The 18,861-nt window shown below is 36.9% G+C and overlaps 1 protein-coding gene across 2 annotated transcripts in view; it reads left to right on the forward strand.

Moving 5' to 3' along the window:
- Nucleotides 1-18,861, forward strand: part of MNAT1 (MNAT1 component of CDK activating kinase) — a 214,303-nt gene that overhangs the window by 105,184 nt on the left and 90,258 nt on the right. The gene's annotated exons all lie outside the window — the stretch shown is intronic.

Genomic DNA, 18,861 nt, shown 5'->3' on the forward strand with positions numbered 1-18,861 from the left:
CATTACTGTACTGAAGCTGCTCTTGGTATTGAAATTCTTTTCATTAGAAATGTTCTTCCCTCTATTTCAGCCCCATTCAACCTTCATAGCCCATATCAAATGTCATTTTTTTCAAGAGTTAAATTGAATAAACATTCAGATAACTGGAGTTCCCTTCATGGCTCAGCAGTTAATGAATCTGAGTAGGATCCATGAGGATGCGGGTTTGATTCCTGGCCTGGCTCAGTGGGTTAAGGATCTGGCGTTGCCATGAGCTGTGGTGTAGATTGCAGATGCGGTTTGGATCTGGCGTTGCTGTGGCTGTGATGCAGGCTGGCAGTTGTAGCTCCAATTGGACCCCTGCCTGGTAACTTTCATATGCTACAAGTGTGGCTCTAATAAGAAAAGAAAATAAAAAAGAGAAAAGAAAGAATAATAATAAAAAAATGTAGATAACTTATGTTCAGCAGAATTATATCATTATGTAAGTTTAACTTATTTGAATTCAACTAAAGTTGAAAACAACACCAAACTGGGGAGAAAAATAGCAAAGAATTCCTCTCTTCCCCCAGTAAAAAGTCTTTTTGAAGCAACACAGTTGGCCAAAATCGAGCCAGCTACTTTATCTGGTTTTCCACAGAACAAATGATAATCTGTTATGCTGGAGGAGAAACTAGCTGAGTTGGATTTATATGAAAAGATGATAGTATGCACAGAACAATGTATAGTATACTTCATGGGCTTCTTAAGGGATTTTTGAGGGGTTGTTTTGACCAATTTTTGCCCAACTCTGGCTTTTGAACCTAATTCCTATGCAAGATTTAGGAATTGTTTTAGCTGTGTTGAACTTAAATCAGTCACATCATTTAGGATCCTTCTATATTGAATCTCTCTTATGTTAGGTGTAGAACTATTTGAGGCAGAGATGGTTAGCTTAGTTCATTTCCTCTCTTTATTTTTGCTTTTTTTTGGAAATAAATTTATATGAATATAGTAAAAGTGGGGGGAGAAAATGCTATTCCTTTTTCATGTTTACCTATAGTTTGGGACCCTTGGCTTTCTGAAAACTAATGACATGTGTCCACAATTATATTTTTTTCATTTAGTTTCTACATGAGCCATAGTAGTTCTACACCAATACAAAGAAATTTGTAGCAATGCTTTTTTTTTTTTTAAATAAGATTTGGTTATAATTATATTTTAGTGATATTCTCTTTTTCTGTAGCTATCATGTCCTAATTTTCTCATACATTTAAAATTTCTGTATATGTTATGTTTATTTTTGAAGTTCTGTCTCAAGGAATAGTTTATTTTATTTATTTATTTTTCTTTTGAGTCTTTCCCTTATGGTTTAATACAAACAAATTTCTCCAGCATTCTTCAGTGCAACTGTCGATTGGAATAGATACTTAGCTGGCAGCTTCGTTCTTTCATTTGTTTGAAACAGACACATTCTTCATGCTGTTTGCATTTTGGCTTGAGGAAATTGTGTTTTTTTCTGTGGGGTGCTGTCTGCCACACCAGACACTATGATGCTGTGTAACTGCCCTTCATGTTCATTGAAGGTGAACGGTGATGCATCCCATGCTGGGCATGGCTTGGCTTCATTTGCTAAAATGTGCTTGAGACAGGCTGATCATTGAGTAACATACACCTATAAAATTGATTTAAAATGTTGGCTCAGGAAAAACAAGAATGTTGGGTGAACTATTAAAAAGGATAAGTAGTAAAAGATTGGGTTTAATTGAAGGCTATTCATTCATTTATTCAAAGATATGTCTGAATGCCCTCCATGTCCCAGGCATGGTATTAGTCTTTGTTATAAGTTTGCAGATTATAAAAACATGATTATTGCCTTAGGAACTCAAAATTTAATTGGCAGAGAGTTAATAAACAAGTGAACAGATAAAAATTTAAATTTTATAGTACAGTTATCCTTGATGAAGGCTATGCTAGAGAATAATTTAGTTGAATGAATTCCTCTTCAGAAAGTGAAGTTATCAAAATTTATTTAAGCTAGAACTCTGTGATATGAGCAATCCACCCTGTGAAAATTTGTTGTCATTCTTTAAGAAATAGTTTAGATTGGTGTAACAATATGAACTTTAAAATAGAGTTGATGTATTATTAAAGAACATTTTTCTGGTGTTCCTGTCCAGAGTGCCACCACAGAGTTCTGCTGTGGTGCATCGGAAACGAATCTGACTAGGAACCATGAGGTTGCGGGTTTGATCCCTGGCCTTGCTCAGTGGGTTAAGGATCCGGCATTGCCATGAGCTGTGATGTAGGTCGCAGATGCGGCTCGGATCCTGCGTTGCTGTGTCTGTAGTGTAGGCTGGCAGCTGTAGCTCCGATTAGACCCCTAGCCTGGGAACCTCCATGTGCTGTGGGTGCAGCCCTAAAAAGCAAAAAAAAAAAAACCAAAAAAACAAAAAAAAAACCCAAACATTTTTCTATGTGGTAATTTGAACACTAAGTGGTATGTTTTGTGGGGAGGAGATAACAAATGAATTTAGTTAACAAAGCCTTAAAGAAATTCCATTGTAAATCAGATTTTAATGATGTTTTCAATTTAACATAGAAGTGGTTTCAGAGACTTAGCTTGGCCAAGTGAGGATATAACTTTTTAAAGACTTTTTTGATTTCTAATTATGCACAAGAAGCTTAAGCCCAGCGAAATAGTTACAGAAATTCTTCCTTGATGTAAAATATGTAAAAAGTGTATTTTACATATTTGAATGGAACGCATTGTCATTAAAGAGCCAGAAAAATATGGTGCTATTCCTAGTGTATTCAGGACGAATCTTCTTTCACATTCTGGAAAAGTCTATCTATTTGAGACAGAAAATTTGGGGGGAAAATTAGTAATTAACTACTAGGGATCATATTTTAGAAAAACAGGAATACTCATAAAGGCTGATTTGTGGGAATAAGTCAACATTAGAATGCTTCGAAAAGCCAACCATAATTTTTTAAAAATAAGTTATATTATTCTGCTTATTCCAAAACATGCATTCAGAAGGGAATGGAGTCAGATGATTCTAGTACAGAGGTGGGAATCTGGGGATTAGTGATTGTTTTTTCCACTGGCTGTTTCTCCAGTGTATATATAGAATCAGACTATTTAAATTGGGGGAAGTTCTTGTTATTTTTATGTTACATTGTCAGGTGAATGGTTTATTTCCACTTAGTGATCATGAAATAATAGCAGATTAGGGAAAACAGTATGGAGGTTCCTCAGAAAACTAACTATAGAATTATCATTCTGTCTAACAACCCCATTCCTGGGCATGTATCTGGGCAAAACTGTAATTCAAAAAGATACATGTACTCCTCTATAATTAGCAGTACTGTTCACAATAGCCAAGACATGGGAACAACCTAAATGTCCATTAACAGATGAATGGATTAAGAAGATGTGGTACATATTTACAATGGAATACTTCTCAGCCGTAAAATAACAAAATAATGCCATTTGCAGCAACATGGATGCAACTGGAGATTATACTAAGTGAGGTAAGTCAGAAAGAGAAATACCAAATGTCACTTATATGTGGAATCTAAAATATGGCACAAATGAACCTATCTACAGAACAGAAATAGACTAACAGAAATAGACTGACAGACATAGAGAACAGGCTTGTGGTTGCCAATGAGGAGAGGGGAGGAAGTGGGATGGACTGGGAGTTTGAGGTTATTGGATGAAAAAACTCTCACATTTAGAATGGATAAGCAACGTGGTCCTACTGTTTAGCACAGGAGTTACATCCAATCTCCTGGAATAGACCATGAAGGAAGATTATAAAACAAAAGGAATGTGTGTGTCTATATACATATGTATTTATGGCTGAGTCACTTTGCTGTACAACAGAAATTGGCACAACATTGTAAACCAACTATTCTGTAACTTAATAAAATCCAAAAAAAAAAAAACCAGGAAAGAAAAGAAATCATAGGAGGTTAGATCTTGAAGAACATCTAGTCCAACCCCTCATTTTGCACCTACCCTACACTGGTGATGATGAAAATGAAGCTTAGAGGAATAATATTACCTCAGTTCACTTTAGAGGCATTGTCAACATAAATATTTAGTTACATCTTATCATGGAGTCTTGTCCCTCATTTGTCTTAAGTTTTTTACTGTAAATTTTGAAAGAAATTAAAGAAAGCCACTTCTATGGGGGAAAATGAATTGTACTTACCATGAAATTGTGTGGTATCAGGAAGTTGTTACCATGCAGCTGTTGCAGTGATGGCAGGCTGATACCATCACAGAGGAACCAAAACAGCATAGTAAAAAAATTACTCTGCTTGTTCCTAAAATAAATTGGAAACAACTAAATTGCAAAACAAAACAAAACACATTACTTAGAATGAGAAACTTGAAGGCAGTACCAGGTATGTTTTTTAAGTATCTCTATCCCATTAAAAATCTATGTGAGTACACACAAACACAATTAAAAATATGTTCACATCCACATATAGATGTATACATGTGCACAAATAGAAAACACATGTACATATGTATACACATGTATTTAAATTGTTAGGATATTTACCAATAGACAGTTTTTAAAAAATAGGTTTATTTTCTGAAAGGTCTCCTGTAGATATTTTCTCCGTAAATAATCAGTATTGGTTTAAATGCTCAGAGAACAGAGGAATATTCTGGTTTCTAATTCTCTTTAGCAATGTGATACATTTAACATGTGTGAGGACCCAGTTTTTAAAAAATAGTCATCACTAACAATGTTTTGTTTTTTTGTTTTGTGTTTAGATGATTCAGCAAAATAAAAGTACAGGGAACGATCTCACTGAAATTTGATTTACTAGAATATAAGACCCTGGAGGCCAGGGGCTTGTATCTGTTCTATTCACTGCTTTTTAGTTTTGCTCTTTAGTTCTTGGCTTACAGTCAAGTGTTCAGTATTTGTCTTTTGAATGGGTGATGATTGCAACAGCCGCAATGTTTTGTTCTGTGAAATTTTGTTGAAATGAATTCTTACATGGGATGTTTCCAGCCTAGGGATAAAAAGCATCTTCTGACTTTCTCCAATGAATAAATGAAAGAAGAATATTAAAGCATGGAGAAGCTAGAGATTCATTCCTTATGTAAACTCACAGTACATGTGATAAAATTCCAATTGTTTACACATAGTAAGAGTGTTCCAAAATTTAGTGAATTTGGAAACCTGACTGTCCATAGTATTGTTTTCCTAGTGCTCATACTACTACTCAAGACGACTGTTCACATGGCCCTTTGTATAGTCATTTATTTAATAATTCATGTAACAAAATAGCGAGCAGCTCTCTGGTGCTGGTACTGTGCTGTGAGGCTTGGCAGTGAACAAAAGGGCTTTACAGTGTAATGGGGGAGACAATATTAAACAGATATTTATACAAAGAGGGTTTACCAAGCTTATAGAGCATATTAGCAGATATGTTGAAGATGTGCTACTTTGGTGAATGAAAGTCATTTATGCAAGATAGAAAAATTGTGTTCAAGGATTTTCAGAGTCATTTAACCCATCACCCTGAATTACTAATACTTTTAAATTATACCCTCTTCTATGGCACTTGCTGTCATTGATTGGTACTTAACTGATTGATATGGAAACATATTTTCATTTATAGTATTTTTATTTATTGCTTAGTTCAAGAATCTGTGTACTAATGATTACTAATTAACTGTTTATGTTGCTGTTATTTCTATTAGAAAATAATATATTTTCTTGGGGAGTTCCCGTCGTGGCGCAGTGGTTAATGAATCTGAATAGGAACCATGAGGTTGCGGGTTCGATCCCTGGCCTTGCTCAGTGGGTAAACGATCTGGCATTGCCGTGAGCTGTGGTGTAGGTTGCAGACGCGGCTCGGATCCTGCGTTGCTGTGGCTCTGGTGTAGGCTGGCGGCTACAGCTCCGATTCAACCCCTAGCCTGGGAACCTCTATATGCTGCGGGAGCGGCCCAAGAAATGACAAAAAAAAAAAAGGAAAATAATATATTTTCTTTATTAATGTTTTTTAAATGGCTTGCTGCATTCTGAGTGTGTGTGTGTTGACGTAGCAACCAGAAATTCTTTAAAGTAAGTTGTTTTCACAGTTAACTTTATCTCTTATTAAATGGCTTCCAGAAACCTAGATCATATAATTTTTAATTTGGAATTAAATCCTGCATTTTAGAGTTAGCACAAAAGGTAGTCTATGCTTTTCCTTTATTTGAGGAGAAGGAATAATGACCATACTTGTGGTGTACTGTAAATTATCTAACAGATAAGTCTCAGTAAAATGTAAACTGTTTTTTATAGTGGATTTGACGCTTGTTGAGTAAGACAAGTTGAAGATATATTTCAAATTATTACCCCAAATTACAACCTTGAATAATTAACCTTTGTCAGCGTTTGCATTGTTCTTCAAATGTTTGTATGTTTTTCTATATGGAAATGAGTTAAAATTTGGAAAATCTTTCTACAAATGCATCAATTTTTGATTAGCAAATGTTTGAAATATAATCTGGAGCTCTAAGGTATATCTTAGAAGAGAAACATAAGCTCCATATTTCATCCCAGGGGAGTAAAACATTAATTATAGTATTAAGTGTAGAGTTTATATGCAGTTTTCTTTTCTGAGTGTGGGTATTATCTAAGGTTGTGTGCTTTGCTGTGGCTCTTCTTGCTACCTTTTTACCCTCAAAGCCTCATTTATTTATTATTATTTATTATAATGTGGCAACTACAGTAGAAATTGAAAAGACCTCAGTTTCATGTTATACTTTTGCAAATCAGCAAAGTATACTTGAATTACTTAATATGGGGTGTTTTGCAGGACTCATTGCTAAGATCTCACTCTGTACATTTGTCTCTCTCAAATTGTATTTATTCTTGTGACTTTGCCTATCATTTTGTTGATGGTAATAGCAAAATTTCTCTTGAGTTTATTTTATATTTTTAGCTGCCTTTACTGAAAATTTCTACTTGGATATTTCACAGTCAGCAATTTTCAACTGATTTGAACAACCATCTTAAACTCTTTTGTAAACAGCTTTATTGAGGTACAATTTTTATAAAAAATTGCTCATTTAAATGTTCAGTTGATGATTTTTGTATTTCAATGTAGTCATTCCATATTTACACTCCAAGCTGCTAGCAATTATTATTATTATTATTATTATTTGCCTTTTGCCTTTTCAAGGGCCACTTCCCGTGGCATGTGGAGGTTCCCAGGCTAGGGGTCTAATTGGAGCTGTAGACACCGGCCTACACCACAGCCACAGCAACTCGGGATCCCAGCCGCATCTGCAGCCTACAGTACGGCTCACGGCAATGCCGGATCCTTAACCCACTGAGCAAGGCCAGTGATCAAACCCGCATGGTTCCTAGTCAGAGCCATGGTTCCTAGTCGGATTCGTTAACCACTGCGCCATGACGGGAACTCTGCTACTGGCAATTATTAACCTTTCAGTCTCTGTGGTTTTTACCTTTTCTGGACATTACTTATAAATGGAATCAATATGTATACTTTGCCTAGCTTCTTTTTCTTAGCATAATTCTTCAAGTTCATTTATGTTATAGCATATTTTAGTATTTTTTTCCTTTTTGTTGTTAAATAGTTTTCAGCAAATGAATGCTAAATGAATGAATTCAGATTTGTATTGTATGAATATACCCTGGTTTGTTTATCTATTTACCTGTTGATGGACATTTATATTGTTTCCACCATTTGGCTACCATGAATAATGCTATGAACATTCTTTTTTTTTTTTAAGTTTTATTCAAGTGTAGTTGATTTTATAATGTTGTGATAATTTCTGCTGTACAACAAAGTGATTCAGTTTTACATATACATACATCCATTGTTTTTCAGATTTTTTTCCCATGTGAACATTGTTGTACAAATCTTTGATCATATGTTTTCATTTCTCTTGGGTAGATACCTATGCGTAGAATTACTAAATGTATGTATAGTAAATTTATTTGTAAATTTAAGGAAAACTGCCAAACTAATTTAAAAGTGGTTGCACCATTGTACACTCTTATCAGCAATGTTTAAGGGTTCTAATTTCTCTACATCTTTGGTGACTCTTTGATTATGGCCATTGCGGTGGGTATGAAGTAATATTTCATTGTGGGTTTTTTTGTTTTGTTTTGTTTTGTTTTGTTTTTGCTTTTTAGGGCTGCACTCACGGCATAAGGATGTTCCCAGGCTAGGGGTCGAATCAGAGCTACAGCTTCTAGCCTACAGCACAGCCCCAGCAACACATGATCTGCATCTGTGACCTACACCACAGCTCATGGCAATGCCAGATCCTTAACCAACTGAGTGAGGCCAGGGATAGAACCTGCGTCCTCATGGATACTGATCGGGTTCGTTAACCGCTGAGCCAAGAAGGGAACGCCTGTCATTGTGGTTTTAATTTATATTTTTCTAAAGCTTAATGGTGTTAAGCATTATTTCATATACTTGTGAGTCATTTCTGTTTCTTTTTTGGTGAAATGTCTATTAGAATCTTTACCCATTTAAAATTATATTTTGTTTTTTTTTTAAAGGAATTATTCAGTTATAAGAGTCTGTTGCATGTATTCTGGATACAAATTCTCCGTAAAGCAGGTGATTTACACATATTTTCTCCCTGTCTGTATTTCATCTTTTTTACCTTCTTCTTTCCTCAGTCCTCTTTCCCAGTTTCTCTGTGTCTGTTAATCTTCAACTTTGTCTGTTTTTCACATTTTTGTATTCAACTCAGCTATGCCAGATTAGCTGCCAAGTCTTACAATTTTAATTATTACAAAACCCTCATTACTAAAATAGCTACAGGAGTTCCTGTTGTGGCTCAGTGGCAATGAATCTGACTAGTATCCATGAGGATGTAGGTTTGATCCTTGGCCTTGCTCAGTGCGTTGGGGATCCAGTGTTGCCGTGAGCTGTGGTGTGGGTCTCAGACACAGCTCCGATTCCATGTTGCTGTGGCTGTGGTGTAGGCCAGTAGCTGTAGCCTCGATTTGACTCCTAGTCTGGAAATTTCATATGACGTGAGTTTGGCCCTAAAAAGCAAAATAAAATAAAATAAAATAAAATAAAATAGCTACAAACCTGACCTTCTTGATTCTAGGCACTTCTTTCTTTGGAACTATTACATTTTTCTCTGCTATAAATACGTAAGTTTGTTTGGGGAAACTAACAAAGATTCCAAGATAAATTTTTAAATTATTTATGATGAAACATTTAAAAAATGGTACAGCAGGGGGTTCCCATTGAGGCTCAGTGGGTTACGAGTCCAACTAGTATCCATGAAGATATTGGTTCAATTCCTGACCTTGCTGAGTGGGTTAAGGATTTGGCATAGCTGTGAGCTGCGGTGTAGGTCACAGATACAGCCTATATCTGAGATCTGGCATCGCTGTGGCTGTGGTGTAGGCTGGCAGCTGCTGTTCCAATTTGACTCCTAGCCTGAGAACTTTCATATGCTTGCACGTGTGGCCCTCAAAAGCAAAACAACCGCCCCCCAATAAAACCCCAAATAAAAATTGGTAAAGCAGAAAAAAATCATACAGTGAATACTTATATGCCTAATTTTTCGGTCTTTTTAGGGCTGCACCCACGGCGTATGGAGGTTCCTAGGCTAGGGGTCGAATCAGAGCTGTAGCTGCCGGCCTCTGCCACAGCCACAGTATAAGAGAAAATGTCCCAATAAAATGTAGAAAGGAGAGACCCCAGCCATGATGACTAAGCAAAGTCTAGCCAACTGCCCTAACCAGTCCTCCCCCATGCATCTGCTTCTGTAAATTTGTTTCTGCATCTACTACCTTGCCTGACGTCACTCCAGTCCAACTAGCCAAGCTTGGACCTGGAAGACGTAGCCCATAAAAGCCTTGTGAAACCCTTCTTCTGGGCTCAGACTCTGGAGAGCGATCTCGTCTGAGCCCGCTGGCGTAATAAACCTGAGTTCTCCAACTCTCCGAGTGCTCGCTTGGTTTCTCGCCGGGTAAAAGAGCTGATCCACTACGACCACAGAGCTGCTGCAGCTGGTACGCTACAGCCACGGGGCTGTCGTCAGAGCTGATAACGCTGCAGCACAGGGCTGCTGGGTATCTGCTGTAACAACAGCAATGCAGGATTTGAGCCAAGCCTGCAACCTACACTACAGCTCACAGCAACACTGGATCCTTAATCCATTGAATGGGGCCAGGGATCGAACCTGCAACCTCATGGTTACTAGTCAGGTTCGTTAACCACAGAGCCACGACAGGAACTCCTAGATTCAGTAATCTTTTTTTTTTTTCCATTTATAATGATTTCTTTTTCCCATTATAGCTGGTTTACAGTGTTCTGTCAGTTTTCTACTGTACAGCAAGGTGACCCAGTTACACATACGTACATACATTCTTTTTTCTCACATTATCATGCTCTGTCATAAGTGACTAGACATAGTTCCCAGGGCTGTACAGCAGGATCTCGTTGCTTATCGATTCTAAAGGCAAGGGTTTGCTTCTATTAACCCCCAATTCCCAATCCATCCCACTCCCTCCCTCTTGGCAACCACAAATCTGTTCTCCAAGTCCATGATTTTCTTTTCTGTGGAAAGGTTCATTTGTGCCATATATTAGATTCCAGATGTAGGTGATATCATATGGTATTTGTCTTTCTGACTTACTTCACTTAGTATGAGAATCTCTAGTTCCATCCAGGTTGCTGCAAATGGCATTATTTTGTTCTTTTTTATGGTGGAGTAGTATTCCATTGTGTGCATATACTACATCTTCTTAATACATTCATCTGTCGATGGACATTTGGGTTGTTTCCATGTCTTGGCTATGGTGAATAGTGCTGCAGTGAACATGTGTGTGCATGTGTCTTTTTCAAGGAAAGTTTTGTCCGGATATATGCCCAAGAGCGGGATGGCTGTGTCATATGGTAGTTCTATGTATAGTTTTCTGAGGTACCGCCATACTGTTTTCCATAGTGGTTGTACCAGTTTACATTCCCACCAACAGTACAGGAGGGTTCCCTTTTCTCCACACCCTCTCCAGCATTTGTTACTTGTGGACTTATTAATGATGCCCATTCTGACTGGTGTGAGGTGGTACCTCATGGTAGTTTTGATTTGCGTTTCTCTAATAATCAGTGATGTTGAGCATTTTTTTCATGTTGGCCAGTAGTCTTTAATTTGCTTCATATATATGTATTTTTTTTTCTGAACAATTTTGAATTGTAGTTACTTGAAATTTTACCTTTAAAATCTTTAGCCTCTATCTCCCTCTAACCTGCCCTGGTATAGGACATTTTTTTTTTATTGCTTTTTAGGGCCGCACCTGCTGCATATGAAAGTTCCCAGGCTAGGGGTCGAATCAGAGCTATAGTCACTGGCCAACCACAGCCATAGCAACGCAGGATCCGAGCCGTGTCTGTGACCTACACCATAGCTCATGGCAATACCTGATCATTAACCCACTGATTGAGGCCAGGGATCAGATCTGCATCCTCATGGACGCTAGTTGGATTTGTTTCCATTGCACCACAGCAGGAGCTCCCAGGACATTCTTATATATAACGTAATGCCATCATCACACCAAACAAAACTAAGAAAAATACTGTAATGTAACCTTATACCTAGTCCATATTCACATTTTATCAGTTGTCCCCTAAATGTCTCAGGACTCTTTTTTACCTTCCTAAATCAGTACTGGGCTAATGACTCTTGTTTATTTATTAAACCTCTTAATTCTTTTAAAATCTAAAACAGCGCCTATCTCATGCCTCACTTTTTGTCTTCCCTTCTTGTGACATTGACTTAATGAAGAGACCAGGCTAGTTGTCATATAGTATGGTTTTTCTAATTTTCCCCCTATGGTGTTATTCAGTATGGACCCTAGTATGTTTTTATTATCTTTTTTATGGTTAAAAATGTAAAATATACCCATTTTGACCAATGTAGAAAATACTGCATAAAGTGCATAAACACTTCACAATCTGCTCACCTAGAAATGACTACAGTTAACATTGTGGTATTTTTGTTATAGCTTTTTAAAATTCAGATTTAAAAAGTAGATCAGCCTCATTAACTTCTCTTTGAACATAATTTTAAATGGGATATGTGTTGTTACAGTTGAACTCATGTTTACTTAAATTTTCCAGTGTCGCTGAACATTTTATGTTCTTTTTGGCTTTTCACTATTATAAATTAAACTACGATGAACAGTCTTTTGAATAAAGATTTGATTAGTATATTTCTGATTTTTTTCTTGTAGATTCTTACAAGTAGAATTATTGGGTTAAAAATATATGAACTTTAAGAGTTCTCATCGTGGCACAGTGGTTAACGAATCCGACTAGGAACCATGAGGTTGAGGGTTCGATCCCTGCCCTTGCTCAGTGGGTTAGGGATCCAGTGTTGCCGTGAGCTGTGGTGTAGGTTGCATACGTGGCTTGGATCCCGCGTTGCTGGCTCTGGCATAGGCCGGCGGCTACAGCCCTGATTAGACCCCTAGCCTGGGAATCTCCATATGCCACGGGAGCAGCCCTAGAAATGGCAAAAAGACAAAAAATAAAGTAAAATAAAATATGTGAACTTTAAAGGCTTTTAAATTGTTTTTCATAAAGAAAGCAATTCCATTATTTGTTTTCCTATCAGCAGTGTATAAGAACATCTTTCTTTACACTCTCTTGTTATAGTGAGCATTATTCATTTATTTATTTATTTGGTAACCTGATGGGGATAAGAAGTGTGTTTCAACATTGTTTTAAAGGGTCTAATCTTTTACCGTATGAGTTCAAATTAGTCTTGGAGTATTATCTAGTTGTAATTAAGCTATGCTATACTGATTCAGTCTCTTTCCATCCCCGTCTCCTCCATATATCCACTCTCTGCTTGTGTTTATTTCCTTTGTCTCAAGACACAACATACTTCTCTAGTAATACTGCTGTCCTCTCATTGCCTTGCTTTTATAGACTTTGTCTGCCCTCTGAGTTCTAGCACAAGTCGCAGTGTTTTAGTTTTCTACCTTTCATTGATTCTTCCTCTCTTTTGATTTTCTATAGCCCTTCAGTGTATACCATATCATTTGGTACCAAGTCAAATTTAATTTAAATGTTGTATATATCACTAATGCATTATATAATGTGATTTCTTTAATCTGAATCTTCCTTTTCCTGATAATTTAGAATACTATCACACTTACTGTTTTAGTAGAAATATCACTTTCATTATCATTTTGCATCCAGAAACTTTTAAACACTCTTTTGCCTCCAGTCTCTTAAAACCCCTTCACATTTTCCCCATTGGACTTCATGTTGAGACATCTAGTCTCTTGGGGACTTTTTAAAAAAAAATTTAATTATGTCAGCGATTTTTCCTATAAGATCTTTTTTAACTTTACTTTTTTTTTGGTCTTTTTTTTTGCCTTTTCTAGGACTGCTCCCAAAGCATATGGAGGTTCCTAGGTTAGGGGTCGAATCGGAGCTGTAGCCACCGGCCTACGCCAGAGCCACAGCAACGCGGATCTGAGCCTCGTCTGCAACCTACACCACAGCTCACGGCAACGCCGGATCGTTAACCCATTGAGCAAGGGCAGGGACCGACCCCGCAACCTCATGGTTCCTATTCGGATTCGTTAACCACTGCACCACGAAGGAAACTCCTTTTTTAACTTTAGATTTGAGAAACTTAGCATCTATCTTATACCAGCTTTGAGGGAGAAATAGATTGAACATTGTAAGACCAGGTTGTGTATCACTTATGAACTTTCTTTTACTATTTTCATGGTAAGTAGAATTACCATTGAGTAATGTATTTCTCTCTAAATGCTGTAATTTTTTTTTTTGTCTTTTTGTCTTTTTGCCATTTCTTGGGCTGCTCGCGCGGCATATGGAGGGTCCCAGGCTAGGGGTCTAATCGGAGCTGTAACTGCCCGCCTACGCCAGAGCCACAGCAACTCGGAATCTGAGCTGCGTCTGTGACCCACACCATAGCTCACGGCAATGCCAGATCGTTAACCCACTGAGCAAGGGCGGGGATCGAACCCGCAACCTCATGGTTCCTAGTCGGATTCGTCAACCACTGCGCCATGATGGGAACTCCTAAATGCTGTAATTTTAAAACATTTTTTTGAACATATGGCATTTTGACCATATCTAAATTATTAGAATTCTTGAAGTTCCCCTTGTGGCTCATGGGTTAACCAACCTGACTAGCATCCATGAGGATGCCGGTTTGATCCCTGGCCTTGCTCAGTGGGTTAAGGATCTGGCATTGCCGTGAGCTGTGGTGTAGGTCACAGATGCGGCTCAGATCCCGCTTTGCTGTGGCGGTGGTGTAGGCCAGTGGCTAAAGCTCAGATTAGACTCCTAGCCTGGGAACCTCCATATGACCAAAAAAAAAAAAAAAAGAATAATTATTAGAATTCTTATAAAATTTGTTTTAAATCATCTGGGATTTACTGATATCAGACTTTTATATTGAGAAGGTGTGATTATATTGTCTGAAAATAGGATATTGCAAGGCAGTGTGGTATGGTAGAGCCCACATTGGACAGAAATTAGTAAATATGACTATAACTGTGTGACCTTCAGAAAATTTATATTTTAGGCATCTTGTTTTCTTTATCCATAAAGTAAGGAAATTAATGGAAAAGAACACAGGCTTTAGAGTCTGACAGGCTTGGCTTCTAACCTTCAACATGCCATTAACTACAAATATGTAATTAAGTCACATATCTAACCCCTATCCCTCATCCTTAAAGTAGGGATGATGGTATTACTAATGAAATAATGCATTAAAAGCCTAAAGGCCAGTGCCTGGCACTGAGTAAATAACGGTAATTATTGTTATCGCATGATCTTTTATGTACCCACAAACTTGCAGATGAGACTTTGGTTTATATGACATGAGAACTTCAGTAACTTGGACATCATTGCTAATATTTACAGAATGATTACTTCCAATACATTGATTCCCACTATAACGACTTAAGAGAGCCTGTTTGTTTTTGAATACTGTCATCACTGGAAAGTATCCCAGCTCTTAGAAATATCCATTCTGTGTCATCTTTCCTCATTCTAGCTTTCTAATTTGTAATGTGAAAATGTAGTAATCAAATTAACCTGAATTATTGTTATGGGATAACCATAATGTAGTAGGTGTACTTTTAAAATTCTTACAGTTTTTCATTTTCATTTCTCTTTTCTTTTTTTTAACTTAAAAATGTGACAATAATAATGGAGTTTTTATATCATGTTGCGGGAGAATATAGTACTTGGCAACTTATGAAGAGACCCTTTGAAACAGGGATGTCAAAATGCCACTCAAAATGCCCCACTTAGGCAGGCCTCTCCTTAGCCTATATAATACTCTCCTCAGATACATTGTTCAGAAATTGGATTACTGTGAGGTAATAAAAGATTTAGCTTGACATTTTCATGTTTATTTGGAAAGGCTATGAAACATATGGAGGTTAAAGATTAAAATAATGTAGTTCTCCAGGTATCTCATTTTTATTCTCTTTTATGTATTATTTCGGCCAGGTAAATGAGTAAACCAGAATATCCAAAACCCATTAAAAAATTGTGGTAAAATATACATAACATAAACTTTACCATTTTAATAATCTTTTGAGTACATTCACAATGCGCATCCATCAACATCATCCATCTCCAGGATTTTTTAATCTTCCCCAACTAAAACTCCACATATTGAAATTCTAATGCCTCATCCCCTGCCTTCCTATGGCCTTTGGCAATCACTATTCCACTTTCTATCTGTGTATTTGACTACTCTAGGCACCTCATATAATCAGAATCATTTAAGTTTTTGAGAAATTGCCATCTGTTTTCCATAGTAGCTGCATATGAGTTCCAATTTCTCCACATCCTTGCCAACACTAGTTATTTTCTGTGTTTTTTTTTGTTTGTTTGTTTTTGTTTTGAATAATAGCCACCCTAAATAGCCATAGGCACTGAAGGCTGCATTTGAGCCCTCTGTGTTTGTGAGTTCTATATCCATGGATTCAACCAACCATGAAATTCCATCAGGGTTAGTTGAATTCATGGAAGCGGAACCTAGGGATGAATAATCCAGGGATGAGGAGGGCTGACTGTGCTATTATGCCATTTTATATAAGGGACTTGAACATTTGTGGATTTTAGTGTCCATGGGCAACTTGGAACCAAACTCCAACAGATACTGAGGGGTGACTGTATAACATTGTGGTTTTGATTTGCCTTTTCCTGATGACTAGTGACGTTAAACATCTTTTCCTTGTGCTTATTGGTCATTTGTATTATCTCTGGAGAAGTGTCTATTTATGTCCTTTGCCATAGTTTGGTGAAGGACTTAGTGTCAGAGAAGTTATTAATATGATGGTAAACTAGCTAGGATAGTGCTACATGGTATTTAGCTTACTGAAGAGAAAAACCATGAGTCATATGCAGGCATCTTCAGCAGTCATTCCTCACTTCATCAGTTGCACTTTATTACTTTTAAGTAATGGTTTTTACCCTTTAAAAAAATAAAAGAGATAATGTCTTATGTATCCAACTTAGTAATTTAGGGGAAAAATAAAAGAAACTAAGGGAGGTAACAACAAATAAATTACAAAATAGAAAACATTGGAATTAATAACTGTAAGAACTAGTTAGGAAATAAAGAAATTGATGATAACTATACCAAGAAAAATAACAGAACTAGAATTAGAATCGGAAAACATGGACTATATAAAAAACAAGGATTTTTAAAAATTGGAATTCTATGCTATTATTATAAATGTATAAATCTTAGTGTAATGGTGCTATATGGCTGAGTGACGTTTTATTTTATGTATTTTTGATCAAATATAGTTCTTTTATTTTGGCTACCTAGTAGTTCTTTCTTTTCAGAAAAATATCTGGATATTTCATTCAGTTTAGTTTTTAGCATAAATTTTCCTTATTTTGAATATATACATAAGTAGATATCAAATAAACACACTTGGTAAGTTTAATTCCATTGTAAAGATGTAAGAGAATAGACATTTATGTGGTAAAACTTTGCAGAGAATAATTTCATTAGTGTCCTTCCTTACATCAGATTTTCAATAAAACTCTGGTTATCAAAACTGTCAAAGCTGTGTAATAAAAAAGGAAAATGTGAGAATAGACTGTGCTTACATATTTGCTGAATTCTACCATTGACATTAAAAGGCTGTACTCTTTTTTTTTTTTTTTGTCTTTTGTTGTTGTTATTGTTGTTGTTGTTGTTGTTGCTATTTCTTGGGCCGCTCCCACGGCATATGGAGGTTCCCAGGCTAGGGGTTGAATCGGAGCTGTAGCCACCGGCCTACGCCAGAGCCACAGCAACGTGGGATCCGAGCCGCTTCTGCAACCTACACCACAGCTCACGGCAACACCGGATCGTTAACCACTGAGCAAGGGCAGGGACCGAACCCGCAACCTCATGGTTCCTAGTCGGATTCATTAACCACTGCGCCACGATGGGAACTCCAGGCTGTACTCTTTAAGGCTGAATTTGAATTTTTTTTTTGTCTTTTGTCTTTTGTCTTTTTTTAGGGTTGCACCCGTGGCATATGGAAGTTCCCAGGCTAGGGGTCTAATTGAAACTGTAGCTGCTGGCCTATACCACAGCCACAGCAACATGGGATCCGAGTCATGTCTGCGACCTACACCATAGCTCATGCAACAGCTGAATCCTTAACCCACTGAGCAAGGCTAGGGATTGAACCCGCAACCTCATGGTTCCTAGTCTGCTTCATTTCCGCTGTGCCATGATGGGAACTCCCCTGAATTTGAATTTAATGATGGATTTGTTTTTAATCTGTTAAATCATGTGTCATTGACTGTTTTAATTACACAGTGTGGGTTTTAGTAATATAATGAATGAATAATGGGTAATTTTTTTATTAAGGAACTTTTATTGTAGATTAATATTAAAACCAACATTATGCTATAATTAGAAAATAAGGAGAAACAATTTGTGATTCATTGACTAGATACAGCTATTTATTTATTCATTCATTCTACAAATATCTATTGAATATGTTCTATGTGCCAGGCATTGTTTTAGGCACTGCAGGTTCAGCAGTAAACCAAATATATATAAAATTTCCTGTTCTTGTGGAGTTTACATCAACCTTTACCATTTTGCTGTATAGCCTTCAAGAATTTAGATATATGGGAGTTTCTTTGGGGTAAGTGGTTTGAGAACCTAACTAGCATTCATGTAGGTGCAGATTCAATCCCTGGCCTTGCTCAGTGGGTTAAGGATGTGACTTGGATTCTGCATTGATGTGGCTGTGGCATAGGCTGGCAGCTGCAGCTCTAATTTGACCCCTAGCTCTGGGAACTTCCATATGCTACACATGGCAGCCATAAAAAAAGGAAAAAAAAAAAGAATATATACACACACACACCACACACAGAGAGACAAAAGCATGGTATTATTCTTCAGATCTTGTTTGTAACCTACTTTTAAGACTACATATGAGTATGGGTGTTTTTGTTTTGTTTTGTTTTTGTTTTTTTGGGGGGGAGCTGTATCCACGGCATGTGGAAGTTCTGGATTGGGCTGGGGTGGAACTCAAGCCACAGCAGTAACCTAAGCCTTAGCAGCGACAATACTAAATCCTTAAATGCTAGATTACCAGGGAACTCCTTTTTTTTTTTTTTGACTGTGATCTTTAAAAAAAACTTATTGTGGTAAAAAACACTTAACATGATATTACCTACCTGACAAATTTTTAAGTGTACAATATTGTTAACTGTAGATACTATGTTGTACAGCAGATCTCTAGAATGATTTCATCTTGTATGACTTAATCTTTATACCCATTGATTAGCAACTTCTTATCACCAAATTTACATATATATGAGTAATATTTTTAATGTAAGGAATTTAGTTCA

Source organism: Phacochoerus africanus, chromosome 2, assembly GCF_016906955.1.
Source record: "Phacochoerus africanus isolate WHEZ1 chromosome 2, ROS_Pafr_v1, whole genome shotgun sequence".
Lineage (NCBI taxonomy): Eukaryota > Metazoa > Chordata > Mammalia > Artiodactyla > Suidae > Phacochoerus > Phacochoerus africanus.